The 27,398-nt window shown below is 38.8% G+C and overlaps 1 protein-coding gene across 2 annotated transcripts in view; it reads left to right on the plus strand.

Annotated features, from left to right (window-relative positions):
• Positions 1 to 27,398, plus strand: part of brinp1 (bone morphogenetic protein/retinoic acid inducible neural-specific 1) — a 139,417-nt gene that overhangs the window by 23,360 nt on the left and 88,659 nt on the right. Inside the window, exon 1 of one of the 2 annotated variants that reach the window (XM_020600892.1) lies at positions 9,499 to 9,910. The exons of the other annotated variant lie outside the window; for it this stretch is intronic. The gene's annotated coding sequence lies outside the window, so the exon portion shown is untranslated. Of the gene's footprint in view, positions 1 to 9,498; positions 9,911 to 27,398 lie in introns of those variants that run through there. 2 annotated transcript variants of the gene reach the window in all.

Here is a 27,398-nt window from a genome sequence, read left to right on the forward strand (position 1 = left end):
TAGGGAAACATTCAAGTGTGTGTGTTTGCATGGCCTTGTTTTTCTGTACTTGTGGCGGTGAAAAACCAGGAGCACACTGGCTTCATGGGGACCAGTGTCACCTGTGGGGACTGGTCCCCATGACATAGTTCATTAAATGTTATGAAAATGATGTCGTGTAAAACGAGAACAAAGATCTGCTTTCGGTGTTAAGGTTAGCGTAAGTCTCCTTGAAATGGCTATGTAGAGACCTGGTAAGTGACAAAAACAAGGTTGTGTATGTGTACATGCAATTTTGACCTCACTTCAAGGAGAAGTGAGATGAGCACATTTTCAACCACTTTAATGACAATGACTTTCTTGTCACATTTTTCAGACTAGTGAGACCTTAGCTTAGTGATGCTCATTTTATCTAATTAAATTTATCAAACAACAAAAGGCCAGAGCAGGCGCAGGACTTCCACACTAATTACATTAGAGCTGGAGGAAGACTGACATATGAGATGAAGTGATTTGGCTTTTCACAGCCCTACTGACTGTGCTCAATAACTTCAAGCCAGTCCCAGTTGTTTATGAGACTGAGCTGTCATCTGGGCATCACTCACCTTTAAGATGTTGCCTTAGTCTCCATGTTACAAAACCACACCAACACAAATGCTGCAGTGGAGTTAGCAGGATGATGACTTGGATGTTATTGGGTGAGTTAATCAAATGAAACAAGGCTCAGGATAAGATGAAAATTACCAAGGAACACATTGTGGCCATACATGTGAATAAGACATGAATTTTGTTTTAACAAATTTTACACAACATTGCAGGAAACGTTCGGCCTTTCTCCCATGCTATTTTGATATTTTTCAAAATTTCATTATCATACAGATACCTTTGTGTATATTCTGTGCTCTATTTTGCTCCTGTTGCTTGACATGGTGAGCTCCAGGAGTACCAGACACCTCAAACGCATCTCAGAAAGCAAATCCAGCATCTCTTTGTAGCAGTCAGTAGTTTCCCTAGATGACAGAGTGTCGCTCTTACTACTGTACAAGCTTTCAACACAACTCAAAGTCTTCTGTTGACACAAAAAAGGTGTTTGTGTGTGTTTGCTGAAGGGATACAGACAGGAACTTAGGAGTTTGCAGCTGTCACAATGAGATGTCAATATTTATGACAAATTGTTTGCTGTCTTGTACGTGTGAACTCTTTCTCCTTCAGACATCTGCTCCAGATACATAAGCACAACTACACAGTGCAATCGAGCATCCTGAAAAGAAACTAGAAAGTCTGTAAAATCAAATTAATTTAATTTGTTTCTTTAAACCATGATTTATCTAGGTTAGACCCTGTTCATACTCACACAGCTGCTTTATACACATTTTCACCCGGACACTGCTCTGTGCAACCAGATGAGGTCTTGCTCAGGGTAATGATGGAGGTTTAAGTGCTTCTCTTTCCCCACCTAAATTTTTCCAGCCAGTCTGGAAATTGAAGTGGCAGTCTTCCAGTTATGAGCTTGGTATACACTTGATGTGAGTCAGAGGTCTAAATATGATTATTTTATTTAATAGTCTAAATAATCTTTTAAAATGAAGATACAATTGGCAGCTGGTCTATTAGATATGTGTCTGGGGTAAACTCCATTTTCCAGCTCCATTCAAATACTTACAAAGCACTCCAGTGACAGACCCTTAGTCCACACAGTAAGCCTACGATAATGTAAAGCATATGGCTTCTTTTGTAGCAGTCTCCCATGAGGGAGATGGCTTTGCCTCGATGCCTCACAGAAGCTTGTTTTGTCCTGCCCCGTGCCTTTTCATCACCCTTGTTTCAGGCATAATGCCACTGATAATGCTCTGGGCAAGTGGAAAGAGTTCCCTCACTGTCACTGGCTGTGTGTTTGCTGATGTGTTTTCCAGTTTCTCTTTTGTAATCAGACAGTGTCATCTTTGTTAAAAGTACACAACTTTGAACTTACAGAATCCATCTATTGTATCTGCAATCCCAGAGCTTGGTACTCCAAACAATACTACTTTTCATCTTTCTGTTGTATTTACCAAGGTTTCAGCCTCACATTCAGTCATGGTGCATTTATTCTTCTGTCCACACCTTGTTGCTTAAACTATTTCTTCCCAAGAGCACAGTTCTGCTGATTGACTTCATGCTGTGATTCATAATGAGACAGAAGGGTTTTGTAATATAAAAGCTAGGTACACAGACAGGGAATTGTCCATGTATCTTTCAAAACTACTATAAAATATCAGGGGCTGAAGTTTCAATAATGGGTAAAAATCCTGCTAGGCTCAGGCATCTTCAAGCTCCCCTTTTGCTGTGGGTAATTAAAATATAATCATAGCTTAAATTAGCACTTCAGAAGCAAAACCAGCGATTGCACAATTGAGCATCTTAGATTCTAAGCAAAAAAAAAAAAAAGAAAAGGTTTTAACAAAAGTGTGGGGCATGAAATGAAATGTCAAAATGATTAAATGAATTTGAAAACAAAGTATAAGTCTAATAAGCTTCAAAAAGTGCCCAGAGCTGGGAAATGTAGTGCTATGTAGAATATATAAACGATGAGTGGGTACACGTGTGAGAAAAGGCATAGAAGCAAAATGTAATCTGAAAAAGAATAAAGGAAGGAGGAAAAATGTGCAAATATGGAGTCCAAAGGAAAAATGCTAAGGACAGTAAGAGCTGCTGTCAAGTGGAAAATGGAAAAGTGGGAGGCATAAGATTTTTTTTCACTGCTGGCTACAATAATGCTTTTTTTTTTTTTTTGCGAACGGAGAGCTTCAGCCCAGTCCACAGCATGCCACTGAACCGATCAGACAGCCTTTGGCCACATCCTAATCACTGCTTAATTATTTAGACTGAACAGCTACTCTCAAGGCTGCTTTGTTTTCTTTTCCATTGTAATCCTATTGCATATGTTTATTCTCTTTCTTTTCTGTCTGGAGAGAGAAACAAACAAAGTCTACTTTTTTGTTGAAATTACATGGTTTGCCAAGAGCAATAAGAGCAGAGAGAATTCCCCATAGTCAGCAGTTACAAGAGTTGGATTCGTTCTTGACCCATATTTTTATTGCAGATTCCATGTGGTAAGTGTAAGTGGATCAGATAAGATATTATATTTTTAGAGACCCAGTTAATTTTTTCTTAATGACTGTCAAATTAAATTTATTAAATAATCTATTTTTCTCTCTCTCTATCTGTCTTTATATGCCTACCAGGCTTTTTTGTGTTTAAGTACATTATAATTTATATTTAAAAATAAATAGTACACACTACATTATACGGGAGGTACAACCCAACACATTTTGGTTTGTGTAAAATAATACACAAGCAATATATACATCTCTACTACAAATAAACATTTGAACTTTATTTCTAGCTCCTACCATTTTTGTACAATTCCATTGAAAACAAGAGACAATATTACAACTTAGCCCATGGTTGGGGGTTAACTGTAACAGACAGAGGGTTAGTTGGAACACTCGCTGGAAAAATCTAATAAATTGATGCAAACAAAGTTAATTTAATATAATTCTATGTTGTATAACACAAGGATATTCCCCAACCACAATGCATTTTATAGTATTTACCCCACATTAGGTTGTACCCTGCTCTCCCCTACCTGTTTAGTTGAATAAATATTTAGAGCACATGTATTCACCTAAAACGTAGTAGAGTAATTTTGCAATGCATTATAATAATATATTAATAGCAAAATACCTGCTGTGAGTTGATTGATTTTTGCATGGTTGAAACGACAGTGTGATGGTACAGCAAAACAATATAAGCCCGAGAGGCAGCTCTCCAACTGTCAAGCAAAGCAAAAGCCCTGGCAGTCTGATGAATGTCATCTAGTTCTCAAGACTAAAACCTTTTTTTTAATGTTATGCTAAACTTTATGATATGCTTTGCCCTCTCATTGTGCTTAGTCTTTTGCTTTTATGGGGACTTAGAAATATGGTAAGTGCATGCTGAGCAGCCAGCCACACACTGGCTGTAGTACTCACATTTGGTGAGATTACCTCTAACGCCAGTCATTTTACACACTAAATTCAATGTCCTTGTCACTACACTTAAAACTCTGTGTAATCCACACAACAATTGACATCTGTGATCTTGTCACAGCAGGTTTTAAACTGTTGCAACATCTTAATGTCATCAGGAAACTTCTACAGAGACTTTACAGAACCATTGCTGCATGCTTATGTTTTCACAATAAAACATATTTTTCTAGCAGCCAGGAGTTTTCTTTTGGCTCGAAACTGAAGATTCTTGAAGTGGCCTCAATAGTAAGGTAAAACTTTTAAAAGTAGCTGTTTCTATGTTTGAACCTGGCTGCATGGCTGACTGTCATATTACCCAGAAAACTTCCTGAAAATGAGTTTGTTTTTCATTAGAGTCACAGAGAGGCTGGATTGCTGTCATCTTCATTTATCTGTTTCTATCACTTGACCCTCCCTCCCTCACCCCAAGAGAGAGACAAAAAAATCTCATGACTGATGGACCTGCTGGCTATTTGGACATGTGTCTCCTCCTCCATAGCCCTGACAGGGAGAGGTCTGGTTACAGCCTGACAGGCTCCCGCAACGGCGTGTACTAACACTGGGAAGAAACATCTCTATGACCTAAGCCGTAGAGATCAGCCATTAGTAGGCTGTCATTCCAGCAAGCGCTAACAGTCTTCTGGGCAGATAGGAGGAAGATTCAGCTCATGGCTTCCAACAAGGAGTTAGATTTGAGATCATTACAGTCCAGATAAATTTAGCTCCTATAAGGGTATTATGTCTAGGCTGGAGCAGAATATGGCACAATTATTGTAGTTATGTGGATAATGGAGTCAAATCTGCCCAGTGTAAAAGTGTGTCGTTTTACTTGACAGTGGTGTTCTATAACCCCAGAAGGCTGTGAGTTACAAACTTTAATATTTGGTATTAAGGAACAGATGCTAACAATAATGTAATGCTGAATGGTAAGGATGTTAACATATTGCTTCTTAATTGTGCTTACAAGCCGTCATTAAAGAAGTTGATGCACATAAATTAGATTCTTGGTGTTCTTTGCGCAGTCAGCTATGGGTGCTAATAAGTTTTAACTATCAGACTTCTATTCTACCTTAGTAAGACTACATAGATGCTTTTTTTCTTTTATTGTACCAGCTTCTCCTTAATCTCCAAACACTTGATTGGAAACTATAACAAAGTCTGTTAAATTTCTCTGTATGTGCTTCTGTAGTCAACATACAACTCTAATTGTTAAAATTCAACAGAAATAATAGAGGTAACAATGCTTACATCCCTAAATCACTGTCAGTTATTTATTTATTCATTTAATCTGAGAGGACAGTTGGGTGCACTGAGACAAAATTTTAACACACACCTAAATACCTACTGAAGAACAGACTGGTGTTCACTGTTGCATATACACTTTGAAACTGTTGGCTGCTGCTGACTAGCTGCTGGCTATCTAGTAATTTTGGCAGAGTGGAGAAACAGCAAAAAAAAAAAAAAACAACCTCTCATCTTGGAAGCTTCAGTGCAATATTATGAAATGATTACATATCATTCCTAACAGGACATACAACTGAAAAAAGCTGTATACCAGGTGGATTTTAAAAGTTTGACTGGAGTCTTAATCCACGCTCACCAATGTTACCATGACTGTAAAACTGCTGTCAGCACACTATTCCTCCTTTTTTGTCCCCTGCGAGTTGTAGTATCAGAACAACCCAGCACCACAATGTATCTGTAATCCCTGCTATGCCAAATGCCCTCAAAAATCTTCCTGCTTAGCAGTTCTCTGCCATCATCAACAAATGACAATCAAAATGGAAGATTACTTGTTTGCAAGGTGTTTGGCGGCCTTGGAATACAGAATATTTTTTGTTTTAAGTGAGTCTGTGATATGCAGCGATCTTCAGACCACATTTTTCAAATAATTTATAGACAGTCCTTCCTTGCAAATTTTCTTTTTCTCTCTGTTTGCCTCTGTTTTTTTTTTTTTAATCCTTCACTTTCTTTTTAGTTGGTCAACAGTTCCTTCACCATCATGCTGCCTATGGAGAGGAGTAATTTAAAATATGCATCCTTACAACACTCTACTTGTTATTACCCAAACACATGCACACACCCACATGTACACACACACACACACACACACACACACACACACACACACACACACACACACACAAAGATCAGGGCACATGTCACCCGAAATGCGTACCCCATGCAACAGCAGGATTGTTTCAGTATAGCAACATTTTATCCCCAGTACTTGTGCACCAGCAGCACAATGACAATAAAGGATTATCTTATTTTATCTTATATGCCAAAAAAAACCTCCCATGGTATACCTTACTTGCTTTGGTATGTTTGATGAGAGTTTGACTGAAATAGTATGCAAGCACACGCTTTCAAAAAGTTTAACTAAAAGTTCAGTTTGTCCTTATATACAGTAGGTACTGTAGAATAACAATGTAAAATTTGTTCTAGGGGGATTTAAATAACCACAGATCAGCAGTAGATTTATAAAAAGGTCCATGTAAAATGCATTTCCATATCTGTTTCCTCCAGTGAGAGTAAATCTCAGAATATCCTAATGAACAAAGTCAAAATTTCAAATCAAATTGTTTGACCAAAAGAATGAGAAATTATATACAGTATGGACTTCAATGATCCCTAGAGATTTTTTATGTCTACTATTGCAAAGTGAGAAAACTTGTCAAGTGTAACCACCACTTCCAGGCTAATGGCTGCAATGGCATCATTTATTCACTTAGCCTCACTGACTTCTATGCAGTGCTGGCCCTGCTACATTCTTGGGCCAGTGGTGGATGCTTCAAGCACTTGGCTGCAAGTGACCCTTTGGAAAGCTACTGAGTTGTCTGTGATCACAGTGAATATAACAGTGCCTTTACTGCACAATTATATTTTAAGCTACAGTAAAGATTTTAAACAATCATCTACCCTTTTGGTATCATCATATAAATGTTGGCTTATTAGATGGGAAACTAAGGAAATTCCATTGAGGTGCCTCTTATATTTTTTTATTGTGCTGTTAAATAACAAAATAAAACTGTGTCTCTGTACTGCAAACAATTACTTTGAACCTTTATAGGAAGAGCAAACCAGATGTGCTGGTGATTTGAAATTACAGTTAACTGGCATAATCCAACACATTGTTGCTCTGCATTTCTTAATCGGCATCATGTGTCCAAACTAGCACAACTTTATGAGGAGCAGGTTGTACTGAGATTAGGTATAAAGACTAACTAACAGTAGAGGGATATATAATTACCTAGGGAAGATTTTGTTAACACTGAAGTAAAAATATTAATAGCAAGTGACAGTGTGCACTTTTTTACATTTTATAATGGATGGCAAATTTGTTCGTTATAGTGTCACCCTCTCTCTCTCACACACACACTTAATACTGCTACTGTAGTAGAGGTAGGTGTTCTAATAGTAGTTTACTGTAGAAACATTTGCTCAAATATAAACAGTCCCCCAAAACAAACAAACAAAATATTGTTACAAACTTGTAAACTTCAAAATGCTCAAAAATCCTAAAACTACAGTATATATTAGAATCAGTCTGACAACTATTGCAATTATGTTCTGCATTGTGCTGCATTTTCAAAGGGGGTACAAAATGTAGTTAATAAAAAGTGTCATGATCAGGGCCAACCAGTCTGTAGGATTTGGTTTGAGTTAGACTTCACTTTGTATTCACAGAAGAACTGATGTTTTTTTTTAATACATCTTACTAATGCTGCCAGTTTTATGTTTTTACATAGATGTAAGTTATTTAAAACTCCGAGGGATAAAATGTCCTTATTATTACCTTGCAAGTTCAGCATTCTGAGGAATACCAGTGATTGGTAATTACTAAACTACTAAAAAGCTAGTAGCATGCATTTCATTAAGCAACAAATAGATGCAGAATGCATGATTCTGCTTAAATTATGCCACACTTTAATATAACTTAACATGCACAGCTGTGTCCCATTGTAACTCAAGTATTATTAAATAGTTATACATGTATGTGTTGTAAGATCAGAGAGAAAATGGTTTGTGGGAAATGCTAAAGGTACAATATATGCGCTTATAGCCCTGTTAGTAATTCAACAAGTGAATGCCTTTTCTGCATTTATTTCCAGCAGTGAATTCAGGAGCAGTCAGTACACCCATCAAACTGACCTAACATGTTCAGTTAACATAACAAACGTACATCAATACAGTAGACCTATTGAGTTTCAGCAATACCAATAAATAACACAAAATTTTCATTCCGGCGTGGTTTCAGCACCGTGGACAGCAACTACTAGATGTTCACCCTTGTAATGAGTTTTAGCACCATGGACAGCCACCACTAGAGCTTTACTGTTATATTGAATTTCAGAACTATGGACAGCAACCACCAAACGTGTTCTGGGTTATTTCAGTACCAAGGACAGCAACTATAAGACGTTGAAGCTTGTAAAGACTTTCAGCACCACGGACAGCAACCACCAAACGTGTTCTGGGTTATTTCAGCACCAAGGACAGCAGCTACTAGACGTTGACGCTTGTAAAGACTTTCAGCACCAGGGACAGCAACCACAAAACGTGTTCTGGGTTATTTCAGTACCAAGGACAGCAGCTACTAGACGTTGACGCTTGTAAAGACTTTCAGCACCACGGACAGCAACCACCAAACGCGTTCTGGGTTATTTCAGCACCAAGGACAGCAGCTACTAGACGTTGACGCTTGTAAAGACTTTCAGCACCACGAACAGCAACCACCAAACGTGTTCTGGGTTATTTCAGTACCAAGGACAGCAGCTACTAGACGTTGACGCTTGTAAAGACTTTCAGCACCAGGGACAGCAACCACAAAACGTGTTCTGGGTTATTTCAGCACCAAGGACAGCAGCTACTAGACGTTGACGCTTGTAAAGACTTTCAGCACCACGGACAGCAACCACCAAACGTGTTCTGGGTTATTTCAGTACCAAGGACAGCAGTTACTAGACGTTGACGCTTTCAGCACCACGGACGCCCACCACCAGGGTTTCACTTTGAGGTAGAGCAAAAGCACTCCACAAAGCTTCACCTATGATGGATTGTAAGATGAGAGAGTTTCTTAGAGAGTCGTTCTAAGTTTACAGTGAATACAGTCACGTTGTATTTTATACAAAGTACACAGCCTAAACATGGAAGTGTGACACATTCTATACAACTCAGCGCCTTCTCACTTTGTTGAGGTTTCATTCTTTACAAAATTTTTTACAGCATATTTGCTCATAAATCATTAAAGCTTTCCTCTTTTTTCCTGTATATTTAGTAACGGACACGTTCTACCCACAGCCTTGGTGTCAATATTTACCTATCAGCAGCGAAAAGTCACGACACCTCTTCATATCCTTACAAACCCTCAGTTCCCTCGCCTTCCGCTTCATACAGTCGGGTCCCACCCCTTACCGTCTGCCATGACCGTCCTCTACAATACGAGACTGTATTCTATGTACCTCCCCTTTCTCACCCTTAGTCTGTGCATCCCAGCCTTCCTTCCTAGATATCCATCCCACACCTCTCCATCCGCAAACAGCTCTTACGGTGGGAAAAGAGAGAGAGATAGAGTGAAAGAGAGAGAACAGAATAGTCTTAAACACGTCGGCATAAATCTCACACCCAGAGCTCCCTTTCTTCCTTTCCCTCCTGACGGACTTCATTACTTTATTTCTCTGCGCGCCAATGCCCAATACCACGCCGAAACGAAGGATTTTTTGAGCATGAAAAGGATTGCCAAATCATCCGCAATCCAACATCACGGACTGAGCCACCAGCATGAGCACTGGATACATATGCTCCAACAGAAGTTGTTGGTTAGAGAACTAACAAGTCTTGGACCACAAATACAGCTAAAAGGGGAGAGTCAGTTTTAGGTAAGTACGAGTTGGATCTCTAACAACGTAGCATGGAGGTGCATGCTACTGAGGTGGCTGGTGGTGTTCTTTCAGGATGGAGGCTTTTTTTTTTTTCTTTCTCACTATGAAGCTACCTTTTAAACAATCAGTGTGCAAGTCATTTCCACCTCCGCCCGGACTGAATGTCGACGAAGCGTTCCTAAACTACTAAAAATTATATCAGGCGTGTTATAATCGTATTAAGGCATCATCTCCTAACATTATGCAGATGACTTATTCTTTCGATTATGTGCACTGGACTGCTTTCTCTCTGCACGTTGTGAGAGAGCATCTTCCCGAGGTGACGCTGCAGACGTGCGGATATGAAAGGACATTAAACACCAGTAGAAACAATGATCTCAGAATTTTGGGTTCATACATTACACAGACCTCTCTCGGTTTCATTGAACGCCGTTACAGCGGCAACATTCGGAGTGAAGGTGGATTAGCAGGCCTGCAGAACACTGTGCAGTCGGCACCTGTATTTGTATTCAAGATCATTCCGTTTGCAGTCCAGTCGTGGTTTTTTACATCCACGTTGACAAGTTCATTCCGGAAACGGCAATAACTCGGTGTCATCGCGGCTTGGATATTAGATATGAAATGAGTTACAATCATGCTTCCTACATAAATATATATAATCTTCTAGATGTTATGGATGAATTACTGCCCGTAATGACTTCTATAAAAGCAGTCAAAGATACTTAACTGGGCCTATGTTTATGTGTACGTGATGATCTCTCTTGTACATGGCACCACCGAGGGCATGAGTGTGCGTGCATGAAAGCAAGTGCGTACGCGTGTGTGTGTGTGTGTGCGCGCGCTCATACGTGTGTGTGTTTCCAGTGAGGCAAAGTTGCCATTCCGTGTTCCCCCGAGTTGCTTTGATTGCTGTTCCTCTGACTAACTGCGAGGGGAGCTCCTGCTCTTTTACAGTAGGTGTCATTATGTGGCTAAAGGCAAGATAATTGTGTATGATACTGATACCAACTCTATGAAATTAGAGAAGCGGCTTGTGTTTGAAATTGGTCCGGAAGCGTTTATCTGCACTTCCATGACTGCCACTGCAATTTTCGTTTTGTTTGTCATTGTTTCTTTGTGGGACATGGGCCTAATTAGCTACGATCAAGTAAATTTTACACATATATGCACAGAAAAATGCACTTAAGGCTGCATGATTGCCAGGTTTGGAGTTGAATCTCATAAAAAATTGGCCATAATAATCAATGCTGTTAAGCTTAACCTTTAAAGAGCATGTGTCGAAAGTGCCTGTGTGACATATGAATATTCCTGCTTATTGAATTTTAAACTTCAGGGTAAACTTTAATTCTTGAAATGGATATACTGGTAAGATGTCAGTATATTGTACAATATTGTTGTGTCGCCTTCTCCACACGTGCGGTGCAGAAAATTGCACTAGCAGCCGAAATTGCAGAAGAAAAGCTGCCTTATTCAATATGCCTCTTTCAATCTGGTGGCCTTTTCAATGGCAAAACGCAGCAACATGTAATCATTTTCTGAGGGAAAGCATTCCACATCACATTGCCAAAATGAAAATGCCAGCAGTGGCTTAAAGCTATATTTCTGTCATGGCTTTAGATGACCCAGTGCTGATGATGCTTTCAAGGACCGAAAAGAGAGCATTCAACAGCAGAGGTCCTTTTACAGACATTGGCAGTTAATGATGAATTGTCTGAAAGGAATATGACTATCCTAAAAGCCAATGAAATAAAGACCCATAACTATAATTAGAAAGAATAGATGGTGGAATTTATGCAGCACCCTATGAATATAGTGGTGCTCCACCACCCTTGTGCATGGATAAGGATATTATTTATGAACAGACTTTGTGGTGGAGCGCAAACAGTACTAGTCTTGTACTGGCAGAACTTACTAGCTCTCTCTCTCTCTCTGTATTCTTGTATTGGCATTGCATTGTTTTTATGTGGGTGCTGGCTGCAGCTGTAGTGGCCAGAAGGCTGCCTCCCAAGAGGTCTAAAAAAATGTTTTTATCAGAAACAAACAACAGGGTCACATAATGACATGTGACAAAATCTCACAGAAATGCTGGCGAGCTTACAGTACTTTGAAAAGGCAGCTGAATCATTTGACCTCCACTAGGGGCTGTGTTTGACCTGAGTCCCATAAGACCATATGAGTATTACCATGCTCATAAAATATGATTTTAAAGAATTTAATTTTCAGCCTGAGGTTTATCAGTCACCTCTCCCTCAGCCCCTTGTACATTTAAGTAATTGTTTAAAAAAGGACTTATTGTGAGAGATGGAAACCATGGTTTTGTGAAGGTACATTTTGAAATTCATAGTTGGATTTAATTTAACTCATGATTTGCCCACGGTATGAACCCTTGGGGGAGCTCAAAGCGGGCTCCAAAAATCATCACAACAGAGCCAATTTATCATTATAAATTATTAAAACATTCAGTACACACAATTATTCATCTGAATACAGTTGTCTCTCTGTAGTCCCTCTGAATATTCTTCTTTTTTCCGCTCACATTGGGAGACCATGGTTTGAATGTTTGTTAGTGAACATTTTATGATACAATAAAAAATTAAATTGCACATGAGAAGTTAATGAGCAAACAGAAATGTATTATTTATTAGATAAATATATACTGTATGCACCTTTGTTGATTGCTGATGAACCTGAAAGCGATGCTACATAAAAATCATTCAATATTAACTAAATTTGCAGAAGTTAGTACTGGAAACATAGATTTGGCAATGTCTTCTAGGGCCTTGAGTGTCATTGGTCACAAAATTGCAATCACAATATCAGCTAATGATACTGGCATGGCTGGAATATTCAGGCTAGTGTGTACCATCAGTGGTTGTTGAATGTTTGTAACTGCCAACAAGTATTAAAAAAATCTTTTTTACTTATTACTTCTGAAGACCTCTGCTTTCTAATGTGTAAAATCAGGCCTTGCGTATTTGGATAGCACACCCACACTCTTCTGCACACTACGCATCTTGACCTAACATTTGGCACTGAAGTTGCTGGGGAGGAGACACTGGAGAGAAAAGTGAAGCTAAATTGAGCCTCTACAAACCTGACCCTTCAGTCATTAAGCACTGCCAGGGAGTTCAGTTATTACTCCCTTAAAATATGATAACTCTGACAACACAGTAATAACTACAGTAATTTATCTTGCCTGACACTACGCTGGTCTTTGCCCACTTGGTGTATTAGAATTTCTTTTGCCTTGTGTTACTGTAACTAAAAAGGGGAGAGGTGTTTTGATTTCCTGTGGTCTTGGACATCACAGAATAATGGAAGTCTGCACTGGCCAGCAACTGAACATAGAACCTTTAACTTAATTTGCCTCACTGTTGCCTCCCATGTTTTCTCTAGCAATATAATATGAGCTGTTTCAGTCTAGAAGATGTCACTGAGGTTTTTAAAAAAAACAAAATTCAATCTTTTCAATTGTAAAATATCTTAAGGCACCAATTTGTATGGAGATTAAATGCAGCTGTGACCAGGATTTGGTAATCGACAATGCTGTTGTGGAGATTTCTTTCCCACCTCTATTTGTTGGGTCATTTTGTGGGTAGTAATGGTATAAAATACAAAATGTGATGCTGTTAAGATGTATATTTTATCATGTTTGTCATATATGTATGTCAGAAATATCTAACTCGTGTCCAACATGTTTATATCCTGTTCATTTGTGGGAAAAAAAAATCCCTCTGGATGATTTGACATGATCATTGTTTTGACTTTAGTCCCACGGATCTCGTTCATTGTTGTTTGCGTCAATATTTCTATGGATCAAATGACAATATATTATGTGGGAAAACAAAATCCCTCTGGATGATTTGACATGATCATTGTTTTGACTTTAGTCCCACGGATCTCGTTCATTGTTGTTTGCTTGTTCAGAGAACTTCTTGAAGAATTTGTGGAGACAAAAACAGCTCCAGAAGAGACGACTAAATGTACATCCATTAAGCAAAAACTCTAGATAAATGAGCATTGTTCCAGTGTGTAAATGCTAAGCCACTGCTTTCTGTGTAAATATCCCACAGCCTCTTGCACTGGCCAATGGACATTGTAAATGCATTAAAACTTCATCACATGTCCAGCTCATCACTCTATATAGAGATTAAAGAAAACCTTTACCTTATTTTCCTAATTTTAGTCATTACATTCAGGATTTGCTCACCATAAAAACACATCCTTTCAACACAACAGTACCTACAGGGTCCACTCACACAGTGTAAATTATTTGCTTCTAAATTCATGCTTTCATAAGTTGGTGCATAAACCTCCACACTTCAGCGGTGCACATCCAACTGTTTGGTTATAGGCCAGTGTTTTTGTGGTACAGCATCCAGGCTTTAAAGGCAATACGAGCGCAATAACTTATTTAAAATTTTCATGGTCATGTTCAAGTGCACTAGTACTGCACATTTGCCCTGGCCCTTGTAATTTGTTTCATGAAAAATGATCATAGCAGCTTAAACTCTGAAGCTGTTATCATCATGCCTAAAACACACAAACTGTCACAAGGAAGTGAGTCAAAAATAAAAAAAAAGTGATGAATTCTATTAATTCTTTCACACGTACTCTTATAGTTTATAAACAAGCCTAAAATAATATTTATTTCTGTGAGTCAGCTAAGTGCCTGCCAGGATGAAAAGCCACATTTTAAGATGTGAATAATCATGGGAAGATGATCTTTTAGAAAAATCTTAATTAGTCATCTCACAGAGAAGGTTTTAATCTTTTCCAATCTTCCTTGTGCTGACTAGCAAGCGAGAAGCACTTTCTACTGAAACATTGTGGGTACACCCAACTATTCTTTAGGAATAGGAAAACATGCTAAAACATTTTGAATAGTCCTGTATTTATCATACGAAGCCTGGGTGGAGATGAGAAACTGCTATTTTGAGTACATACTGTATGTCCCAGTTTTGAAAAATTAAACAGTGGAGCAGTCATTGGAGAAGGAGATTAATAGGGTGACCCATGACCAATATGATGCTAGTGAGTCAGTGCGGTTTTAGCTAATGCCTGTGGCTCTCAGCATCAGTGATCTATGTGCAGCTCAAGGCAGCAATACAACAAATGGCCAATCAGATTTGAATATTGAGATTTGAGTACCAGATAAACACGATATTAATTTTTTTTTGTCTATTAGTGGCACATTGTGACTTCACTTCTAAACTAATTGTGAAATGAATAAGTATCACGACACTCATGTGCTGCAAACAGAGATTCTGTGACTTTACTTTTCGTTATCACAAAATGTATTTTGTGAGAGTACTGTCATTTAGATTATAAATCCTCATTCAGCCATGCTCCTCCTCGTATACACGTGATCTTATTTTACATGTCAAACTGAATGAGTGCCTGAGTCTCTTTTACTTAAAAGTCTTGAAAACAATCTTACCAACAGCAATCAAACAACAATCTTCTGTGCTGAAAATGTTACATTTATATATGATCATTTATAACTTGAACCAAGTGGTTTGGGTGGACCATACATGAATCCCTCTCAAACTGATTAACCAAGTTTTATTTGCATAAGTAGATACTGTCCTGTTGGATCAGTCTTGTAAAACCACTGACAATGAATGTGATCTAGATAAAACAGTACAAAATACTAATAGATATTTGATTCATATGTGAGTAGAACTGAACCAGCTCCATGTTTCTTCTAAAAATCTAACTATTTAAGCAAAATGGACATAATTTGAAGAAGATGCACTTGATTAGCGCACTATTATTTTTCCTCAACAACTTTAGTGCTGTAAAAGTCACAGTGCTTCTGACTCCAGAAGTAGCATATGAAATGATCTGACAAAGCAACTTCACAAAAGTTCCTGACCTTGCCTGTATCTGTACATGTGTGTCTCTTGGACTGCGAGTGTCTTTTGAATGGACGGGGCTGAATCTGCCACAACATGAGATTTATGAACATAGATTCACAAATATCAATCCTACATGCCCAAGTTGAGTGAATCATTAGTAGCCTACGTTTTGTATTGCAAGTATGTTAGCATTACTGCCAAAGCACTGCGTTCTGTTCCATATACCCTGAGGTAAATTGATTGACTAGAGAGCCATGCGTACTGTAGCTGTGATCATTCGACATCCCCTTCAGGGCTGTTGCTATGGTAACACTTATAGCCTTGTCATGTCTTCAGCCAGTGTTCTTGTGTTTAATTTCTACTTATCATTCATGCAATCATTATTTAATTTACTCAGTGAATGGACAATGAGGAAAAAAATATTCACTGAGCTTTATAATTTTTATTTTTATTTTTTTCTGATGTGGATTCGCTCTGGTTTTTCACGATTGCTTCTGTTTTAAAGGCATATTTACACCTGAAGGCTGTAATATTGTTCTGGACATTATTAAACACAAACTAAACTTGCCTCAGGATGAAGAATATGATTAGGAGGTTATAAATATAATATTATAATGCTTCCAGGCAGCCACATGTTGCTGTTATTGCTTGGCCTCTAAATACATTAGATTCTTTGGTTAATGTTTTAAATTCTGAGTTTCTTATGGTTAAAGTAAAACTTACTTTGTGCATGCATATAATAATTTGTAGCAAGAACCAAATTTTGTTTTTGTTATTTACTGGACATGTTGAAGTATGTCTTAAAAAAAAAAAAAAAAAAAAAAAAGACCATGTAGAGGACATCTGCCTGTGTTATAATACAGCTGATATGTACCTTGAAGTTATCAAAGCTGTATGTGCTTTGAAAGGGGTTAGTAAAATTATCGAATTATATGTGAACACAGGCTATGGTGTCCTGTAGTCTTTACTGATGTGTTTCCAGATCACCCAAGGTTAAAAACTGCTTAGTTATTTTTAAATTGACTGAACTTGGATTAAAATCTCCAAAAAGTAAAAGCTAAAACTGAACCCCACCAAATCCCCTATGCAATATCTATTGAAGATGAAATAGGCAGGCAGATGTTGACTGAAAACTAGTGAAGCAGATGTAACCGTGCACCTTGGACCAACTCTAATGAAGAAATCTACTGAAAAGCTACAGTTTACAATACTGATGACTACATTGTAAAATAGATAACTATAACAGTCAGTTTCATTCCCCAATAAAAGATCAATGCTTAATCATGAGACACTGCACAAAGCTTTCTCTGTGAAGTCTGTCTCGTTTGCATTTCCTAGCCAAGATATTATTTTCACCTATAGAGAATGCCAGCTGTGTTATTTAAAAAGTTTTTCTTTTTAAATCTTGGATTTAAAAGGTCAATCTGTAAACACTCATAGTCTGCAGGAAGATGGTAAGGTCAGCCGTCAGCATGGATTCTGAAAAAGAGAATCAAGCAATTCTTATTTAGAAGTACTTAATTAAATTGACAAAATGCTGAATAAAATTCATTTTTAAAATATATGGGACAGACTAGGGGCCTTAATGGCAAATTATGAAGACATGCTTGTCATTTTACTTATTTATTATCAATCATCTTCCTGAACAGTTTTATTTGTTCTCACCATGAAAAGTTCTTAACTCTTTAGTCAAAGTGTGCTTTTTATATTCCCCAGATCCATTACACAGCTTTTCGCATTATGTAAAATTGCTAGCAATGAGGAGGGTCAGTACAAAAATAGCTTGGTGTATTTAATCCAAAGTTAAAATGCCATTGTAAGTACTTTTAGGCCAGTTACAAGAGCTAGTTTTTAAATCAAGTAAAAATTGCATCAGTTTACATTTAAAATATTTTATGAAGCTCTACAATTTCAGATTAGTCAACTACAGCATTTTGCTAACATATATTAGACGAACACTGGAACAATTAAAAGTTCAGAAGAGATACAGTCATAGTCTGGTTCTAGACGTCTAAATCAACTCCACATCTCTGATTTGCTCAGCCATTCATATGTACTGGTTACAAAAGTAAACACTCCTAAACTGACATGTTTCTTGGCTTGTCATGGAACATGCCCAGGAACAGCTGGTGTGCTGTAGCTTCTGTGATGTAGCTGGGGTGGATAGGTCACTCACCACTGATCAGTTACAAAACAAAACAATGCCCCTTGCAACCAGAAATTGGCTTGAATGAACACAATGACAGGCAGAACCCATGAAGAGAAAATAGATGGTAGTTCAGTTTGATTATCAGGCCACTACAAATGCATGCTGTATGGCCCATTTTTTTAGGCTTGGATTTTCTCAGCTACACCATCCAAGATGAAGCTTTCTGGCACATATACTGTATCACATATTAACCTCATTATTTCATAGGTAGACTGAGGTCCAGAGTCCCATCATCACCTGGTTCCTTGCCGACTCATCTAAACATTCAAATTTTCCTTTATGACGGGATGGACCAAAAATGTCTCACTGCAGCAGAGGCTTTCATGCACTGTCAGACTCCATTCACATCTACTTTGCTTTCAATCAAGGCTGCTGGGATTACTAATAAACAATGGCTGTGGGTTGCCACCTGGCAACCTATCACAATTGCCTGATGAAGTGAAGAGACCCAGCCAGCTGGCCATTCTTTGCCACTGGTGCCAGCCCCTGTCCCTTACACTGCACATGTCTAGTGTTCAGTAGAGGAAAATGTTTGGGCTATTGTGTGTCTATCATCCTCTGCAGGTTATAACCCTGGCAGGGGCTGGAGGCAGGACTTGTGCTGTATGTTTCTAATGACAGCTTACATGTGTTAGTCAGAGTGTAGTACGGTATAGTATGACTGCGGTGTGAGTTGGTCCCATTGTGTTCTGACTGCAGCTGCCTTATGTGAGTTCCACTTCATGCAGGAGATGATTGGAGACTGCAAAAGCTCCAAGTCAGTCAATTGGCCCTGAATTGCCGGAACTTAACTGCAATATCAGCAGTGCAAAAAAGTGTCTGGCGTGGTCAATTTGTTTTTTCTTGGCTTAACTTGCTCAGCCCCTCACACTGACATCAGGGCCAGGTGGTATGGGAGGAAGTGGAAGTAGAGGAGGCAGTGTACTTGATTTATCAGTAATTATGGAGTGCTATTTTCTCCATCTCCCATCTATGTCTGCCCTGGGAAGCAGTAGCCATTCTTTAATCTTGACACCCGGTGATCATGTAACACAAGGAAGTGCCTATTAGAAGTGGAGAGGAATTGGAAAGGGGTTTTCCTGATCCTCTTTTAGGGGAGTTGGGAAGGCAGAGATGGGGGGAGTATGGGGATACATGAGAAACAGGAAAAGAAGAATGGGGTTGGCAAGACAGGGAGGTTGAGGTAGTGAGGACAATTGTGCAACTGGTTTTCTCGAGAGGTTTTGGACCTACAGTAAGTGGGGTTAAGGGAAAACTTTTCTTCTATTAAAAAAGGACTTGCCAAAGGACATGAACTAATTTGATTTCTAGATGAACTGAAACAACTGTAATAGTGTAAAATACAGTTGTAAAGCAGTGCAGGTTTTTATGCTGCACCATCTGGGCTTTCTTTTCACTGAGTCAAACACAATCAAGAAAATGTCAAGTTTAATTATATCATGTGATGATTGTGTCTGAGATAACATATATTAGCTGATGGAGCTGAGGCTGAAGGAAGGCCACATGTTGTGTTCCAGTATAGTTAATGTTCCTGGAAAAACCAGCCAGAGGGCGTCGATTATGAAAGTAGACAACCGAAGTCCCACCCTTTCCTTCTGACCCTTTTCAATAAACAATAATCACCTGTCTAGCAGACATACATCCACCATGGCATCACTTTCCAGCCCCTTATTCTTATTCTCAATTGACGCCATCGTTCAAAAGTCACATGCCATGTTAATTCTGGTTTTACTTCTTGCAGCGTCCGACTTCTTTTTTGTTCTAACTTTCCCAAATGTGGTTTTGGTTTGCAACCAAAAGCTGCTGTGGGTACCTTCTCAGCCATAGCTCGCCAGCTTTAGCTATAATAACAGAGCGGTAACATTTCTGCCTTCCTAGCCTCATGGGAGACTTTTGGCTCATGCAATGAGTGTAATTGCAGAGTACACACAAGTAAAACGTTATGTTGACAGGCAGGTAGGCCATCCAATGGTTTTGCTCGGACTGAGTAAAATTACTGGTCAGTTTGATTAATGATGAAATCATTTCAAAGGGTGACACAACAGACACTATGTCTCTTAACATGAATAATTTGTTTTCTCAACTGAGTGCAGGGCCACCAGCACTGTTAAACTGGCACCTCACTCCATTAACAGTCCTCTCCTCATTTTGAAGTAACATAAAATCACCAAGTGCCAGGATTATTTTCATCAATCCTACAGTACATGTTGTTCTTTACACAGAGAAGACACACACAGACACAGCTTAAATGTTTGAACTAGGAGTAAAGAATCACAAATCAGCCCACAGTGTGCCTATTTGTTACACTGAAATGCTATTTTAGAAGAAATAAACCCTACAAAATCTGACAAGCATGCCTGAGCCAGACAAGGAACTGATTTGTGTTTCAGTCAGGCTTGTGTTTGAATCAAACTGCTGACAGTGTGCTGAATGGAAGAAGCACTGTAAATACAGAAGCATCTTATATGATGTAATCACCACTATATACTGTGACTAACTGTGACCATGTCCTGCTATGTTTAATTCCCAACAAATGAATTATGGATGTGAGGCTAGAGTGATGGGCATTATGCATACTGTGATGTGAACATTACATCATGCGACGCTTGCTAGAGATTTGTAGTGGAGAAATATGTTTTGCCACATGGTTGCCTGATGGTAAGCATTGTTGCATCACAGTAAGAAAATGTTGGTTTTGAATCTTGCCCATGGTCTTCTTTGTCGTTTCAGTGTTCTGTGTGTTTGCATTTTTTTTTTTCTCCTTGTCCATATGCCTGTTTCCTCTGATTCTGAATAGGTCTTATGAAAGGTCTTAGCAATGCCCTGGACCAAGGAGTTGTCCTTAGTGTTGGTTCATCGATCCTGTATCACTGCACTCAATCACAAAAGCACATATGCAATGTGACCCATGTTTTACAAACAGAAAAACACTGATGGTCTCTTCTGGGACAAGGATTAATACACATTTGCATATGTACACACGTTTGCAAACACACACTTGTGCCATCCCCAAAGACCTCTCCTCTTCTTTGCTGATGGAGCTAGAGTTGTTAGTTTTAATGATGGAAAGGCCAGTCCAGGTGAAGCTAACCTGAGCAGTATCCTCTATGGTGTTTTTGCACACTCAGCACACCCACATGACACCAATGTAGGGCAAAGCAGCATATTCAAGTCACAGTGGTGAGCAGAAAAAAATGCTAATGTAAGTAGCCTCTGGCTAGATAACATCCTGGCTACGTTCAAAGAACAGTACCTCTGAAAACGGATCACATTCAAAATAGAAGTGGACAGTGACATCAGATTATATTCTTTTAATGTATTTTTGACCTTAGGAGAGACTCCATAAAATGTGCTTGTACTTTGATGCTCTGTTTCAATGTTCTTTTGTTCAAACAGCTCATCAGACAAGTCTTATCAACTCTGTAATTGAGCTTAGCAAACGCTTAATGAGGAAGACTGCTTCATTTTTAATTCTTTCACCTTTAGGCTACTTTTTCATTCATTACTTTTTCCAAGCCACGCCTCTTGGCTGTCTTCTTTTCTTTCCCACCACCCTGAAATATCCCATGAGTTTAAAATTCAAGAGGCAAACTCCTCTTAGTTCATCATCCAGTCTAGTAAGCCTTAAATTCACTCCTCTCTTAACCACATGGGATCTAATCACAAATCAGTATGCTCTTTATTAACCCATTCAACTGCTTCTGAGACTCATTACTTTCCAGGGACTTCAGCGGCCTTTTTGTCACTGACAAAAACAATTTTGCCACCCTTATCAAGAATTGTACAAAGACACACAGCGCACACACGCACACAACAAGCTAAAACAATGATTCCACCAAGCCTAGTCACCAAAGAGGAAATAGATTACCAAGGGTTATTTCCAGACCAAATAGAGATACCTCTCCCAGTGGGAGCCTCACTTAGGCATAATGCCTCTAAACAACATAACATTACTTTGAACTCAAATGGAAGTTTTCTCTACATTTCTGATCCTGATCACCCCATGCCTACTTAGGAGAATGTTGACACACACAGTGTATTTTAAAATATTTACATACATTTAGGTAACAGTCCAGAAAATCACTCTGGATTCCACCCACTAAAATCTGCCACCTTAAGTTTGGTTCTTGTGGAAGAGTTTAGAGAACTGTGTAACTGACAGTTGGAGGACTGTTCTGTACATTTGGTTTAAGCCTGTCATTCCTGACGCTATCGCTGGATGTGAAAATCCAGGAAATGTTCAACTTTCAGTACTTTAATTCAGTTGATGTTTGAACAGCACAGTAAGTGCTTTATACCCCAGGGAAAGCTAAGATTATCTATAAAATCAACTCATTAAAATTTAAACGGCAAAGAGGTATTTTGCTGTCTTTACCGGAATACAAACAGTTGAGGAAGGCCTCATAAAGTCAGTCCTGTTCTTCTGTGACTCATAGATAAATTTTGGGGAAAAAATTTGGTTTATAAACTATAAAGCAGGTAAAGGTAAGTTATTGATTATTGTTTTGAGGTTTTACAGTATATGGTGCTTATAAGCACAGGTGATTTGAATCTCTGTACCTGGCTTATGGCTCAGTTCAGTACCCTCTTAGAAAGGAAGGAGGGCTAAGAAATGCTGGAGCATGAGAAATAAAAATGCTAGCCTTGTGGCAAAAGCTTTGAGCTACAGCATAAAAAGAGGACAGCTTAGGGGAGGAATACTGCGACTGTGGAAAAATTTCAAAGGGAAGAGGTCAGGAGCACTCTATTTTCAATCTTAACATGGGGAATGGGTACAGGTTGGCTGCTATAACCCATATCAAGGGCACATTTTTGCAAACGATAACCTCCCACGAAGAGGAGACCAAGTATGGTGCAGAAACGAAAGAGCTTTTCTCAGCAAAAACTCACAATCCTTTTACTCATATCAGGCCTGGAAATGTCTGCTCAGGATACTTTTGCGCATGTGGATCTGTACACTGTACATTATGCCTGTGTGCACACAGTATACCCTTTTCACTATGCCTCTCCTCTAAGATACAATGAAGCCACCTCTAGTGGAACTACTCTGTCAAAATCAGCAGAAGTCATGACATGACAGCATTTACTACCTGAGTTGTAAAAAAAAAGTGATTAAAAAAAAAAGTGACCTCCACAGTTACACTGACATGTACAGTATCTTTCAGATGTACTGTATTGACTAATTGTATTTGTATCTGCAAGTAGACAGTGACAAACTGTCTAAATACATCCAAATGAGCTATTACCATCCATTTGTGACTTATTTGTCATTGTCCTTGGAACTGCAGGGTAATCACTAAAAATGCTCTAAGGGCTACATGGCAGATGCATCCAATTAATCTTGAGGCCACAAGCAAATAATACAGCCCATCCTTTAAAGAGTCCATATATATGGTATTACAAAGTGACTAAAGTGTAAATGTCATACTTTAGGCTAATAGATGGCACTAAATTGTAATTGTCACAGAGAATGATCATTCTAACTGTGAGGAAGACGGAGCCTGGCACTGAACAAAACATTCTTAGAATACTGATATTCACGCACAGTACTGACATGAAGCATACGTAATATGGAGCAGTTTAGCATTGCAATGCTTAATCTGCAGGGAATTGAGAGAGGAGCATCTTTTTTTTTGTATTTTCACCATCTGCTCTGTTTCAGCAGGTTTTGCTGATTTATGAAACACTGAGTGTGTGCTTAGTCCTAAGCTTTCCTTCCTTTTCACAATTTTATGGCTTTGAATTAAAAACAATAGGAGCGTTGGACACCGCCTTAACAGTCTTAACACACCATTCCTTCTTTTGCTGAAGAGCAAGACAGTTGGTCAGTTACTGTAGGAAACTCCGTAACAAAAATAACCCATTGCAGCTGGACAACACCTCTCTCTACATAGTGCCAGGAGTCAGTCCCTTGAGAGGGCAGCAGCTGTTAACCCACCCCCTCTTCACCCAAAGGTTGGGTAAGGCAGCATTAAAATTAGGAAATGTGCTGGCAAAACATTTTCCTTCATCTTTTTTTTTTTTGTCTCCAGACATTTTCCTGTGAAATATAAACATCTAGAAGTAGAAATAGCTCAAGTACGATGTTTGTTAGGAGTGTAAGTGGGGAGAGATGAGTTTGAGTGAAACACATTGTTCTCTTCAAGCCTCATCTTGTGCGAGTGCTGATAAAATCCAGGATGAGAAAATGTGTAACATTTCTTTTCGCTACCAAAGTCCTGTACCTCGGATACTGAAATAGGATGAGCAAATCAAGCCCTCACCCTGATAAGGTGATACGTTCCTCAAGTCTTTCTAAAATAAATTGTAGCTCTGCATGCACTGGCACTGATAGCAAGATTTGAAAGAAAAAATATTACACACACAAGCAGTTGTGACAGATTAATCATAGAAATAAACAGGAAAAGAGGAAAGAAGACCTGACAATATATATATATATTAACAAGGCCTGAAGTGAGTTCTTCTGCAGGTTCCTTAAATACATGTTGTGGTTAATTTTTATTTATTTGTTTTTTACTGAATGCAGCACAGAAAAATAAATGTATGCACCTTAGCTGCATTTATCTTAGAGATGTTTGCTTTACAGTATATGGACTCTTGAAGAGATAAATGTATAATGGCTCCCTCTTTTTCTCTCTGTTCATCATTTTCTTTGGTCTAGACTAGCTGCCCTTTTTGGGTCTAGTGAGTGGAAACCATACAGTGGATCATATCACTTGACATTTACATGCATAAGAGGGAGGAGCTAGTGCAAACATGTGAACAGAATCATTTGCATCCAGCTGGCAACTCCTATTTAGCCTCTGATTCATGTCAAGGGCTCTGCTGGGTGCATTCTGAGTGTGAGCAGCTCAGAAAATGAAATTTGCTCTGGCAGTTTTCCCTTTAATCTTATGTTGTTCTAGTGAAACGTTGTAATAAGAGATTGCAGCATTTTGCCTCATTTTATTTGCATGTATAACCTGTGGAAAGTACGGTGAGAGACAACTTATTCAAATCAAAGATCCATTGAGATAAATCGAAGGAAAGCAGTCGGTGGTTTCCCATCAATAAAACCACAGAGTAATTAGAGAAAGCACTTGAAAGCCAATTTGTGAGTTGACAAATGATCAATCTTCATCTGTAACACAGCCGTAATAGCGTACAGCAGCAGTGGTGGATGTGGTGACAAATGGCGTGTCTGTTCTAGGTAGTATCTCATTCTCTTTGGTGAAAGACTCTGATGCCAGCTAAAAAGGTAGAATCCTTCTGTTTTTCCTATCAGCTCAAAACACCTTCTCCTGAAATGAGATGAACATTTGAGCAAATCACTGCTGTGCTCTTTTCACTTAATGTGTTTAAGTGACATGTTATTGATAATCAATGCAGCTCTCCTATTCACAGTAATGAATAGGTGAGTTCTGTTTTTTAAAATAACAAATTGAAGGGGAAAAATATTCCTGGAAAAAAAAGATTTTCTTGCTACTGAATTTCTCAAGAAGCAAATTAATTAAATTTTTATTTAATTGCTCTTGAGTTACACAATGTGCTTTATTTATTTGAGTCCCATGAAAAACCTTATTCTGTATCTTACTGTATACCATCCCCAGTGGTTGATCTCCTGTTTACTCTGAAATCTTCTTAATTATTTTGCTTTATGGCAAAGACAGTGCTTGTTTAGAACCGTCTCATAAACCGCCTCTGCATTGGTGTTGTTTAGCTGGGCAGTTATCAAATAAACCTCACAGCACACTCCTCACACCACTTCACATGACAGATGTAGCCGACTTTCTTCCGCTGCTCCTTTACCCGGCTCACATTGATCCTTCCCCTCCCAGAATAGATTTGGACACAATAATTCAGCAGCCAGGTAAATTGGAATAACTCTGACCATTAGTGAATTAGTTTGCTCTTTAATCAGCCATTGATCCCTGAGCTGAGCTGATTGGTTGCTGACCAGCCAGAGAATTTAATTATCAAACAGAGTGTTGCTTGCTCAGCCATGTTTTCTGAAGGTCAGGGTGCCACTGCAGTCTTTTTGAAAGAAACGACAGGGCCAAGGCTAGAGATTGGAGGGGTGGGGAATGGGGGGAATCCAGTACAAATGAAGTTAGCCAGGGCCAGCCCTCCCATTCCTCTGCTGCTTCTCAGCAATTGCAAGTGGCAGACCATTACCACGCCTTTTCAGACATGGCTGTGAGCTGTGCAATAATAATTCTCAGACTTCAGTTTGGCATATTTAGATGCATCTCTGCTCTCTATCCTCATTCTGTCATTCCCCTGCATCAGTTTCACATGCCCTTTGGTCCCACTGAGGTCTTGTTAGTATGGACTACGTAAATTAAAATAGCCCAGAGGAGTATAAAAATTCATCTTTAGGTTGCCAGCAATTCATACACGTCTTACGTCAAAGGTTTTGGTTCACTACACACATTATTCCTGTATCACTGGGAATCAATCTGCTCTGCGGCAGTCATGCTGATAGCAATTCAGGATAAAACTCCATCTGCTTATATCCATTCAGTCCCATCAACAAATAGTGTAGTGAAAAAAATTGTATTACATTTTGGTGGTCAAGTGTCATGCGTAAGCAATGGTTAGATGGATAATGCAGAAATACAGTACATCTGCTGTAATTCCCTCAAGTCTACCTGTCTCCCTGCAAAAGGCTTCATTCTACCCTGAAAGCTTGCCTCCTTGGGATTTAGAATACAAATAAGGAGAACAAGCCTCCTCATTCTTATGAACTTTATAGAATAAAGAGGGACACTTAGGGCCCTACACAGGGGAGAGAGGAATTGATTGGCAAAGCTAGTGACGGGACCAGAATGGAAATTGAATCCCCCTGAATGAACCAGAATGGAGGGGGAGTTGTGGCATGAATAAGGCTGTTTAAAAAGAGGATGGAGTAAACAAGCCTCCCTTGTCCTGGCTTGCGATTTTCCGAAGCAGACATCCTCCCCTTTTACCTTGCTTATTCAAGGGTAAATGTGACCCACTCCTTATCTCTTCCCTCTCTGTTTCACTAATAAACTCTGCAAATAACAGAAAATAAAGCATGTTTTTGACATAGGACCATGAAAATTTGTGAGATGCATGTGAGATTTGAGTTATGATTTGATGCAGCAACAAGACCCAAATACATCAGGATGAAAAGAGAGTTTGAAAAATTATGTTGTCATGAGGTTAATGGAGTGGAGAGTCCACAATATTTGGTGCATTATTTCTATTGCAGAGTAATCAAACACACACTCTTGAAGTATAAAAAAAAGTGTTGTTTTTTTAGCACTAACACAAAAGAAGGGGATTGATTGGACCATCCTTGCAAACATACTCTTGGTTTTGTCAATACATTAAGTATTAAGTGCATAAGCTTTTGGTGAATGACACAGTGATTATATATACACAGTGCATATATTTATATATATACAGTGCA

Source organism: Monopterus albus, unplaced genomic scaffold (assembly GCF_001952655.1).
Source record: "Monopterus albus unplaced genomic scaffold, M_albus_1.0 scaffold49.1, whole genome shotgun sequence".
NCBI classification, from domain to species: domain Eukaryota; kingdom Metazoa; phylum Chordata; class Actinopteri; order Synbranchiformes; family Synbranchidae; genus Monopterus; species Monopterus albus.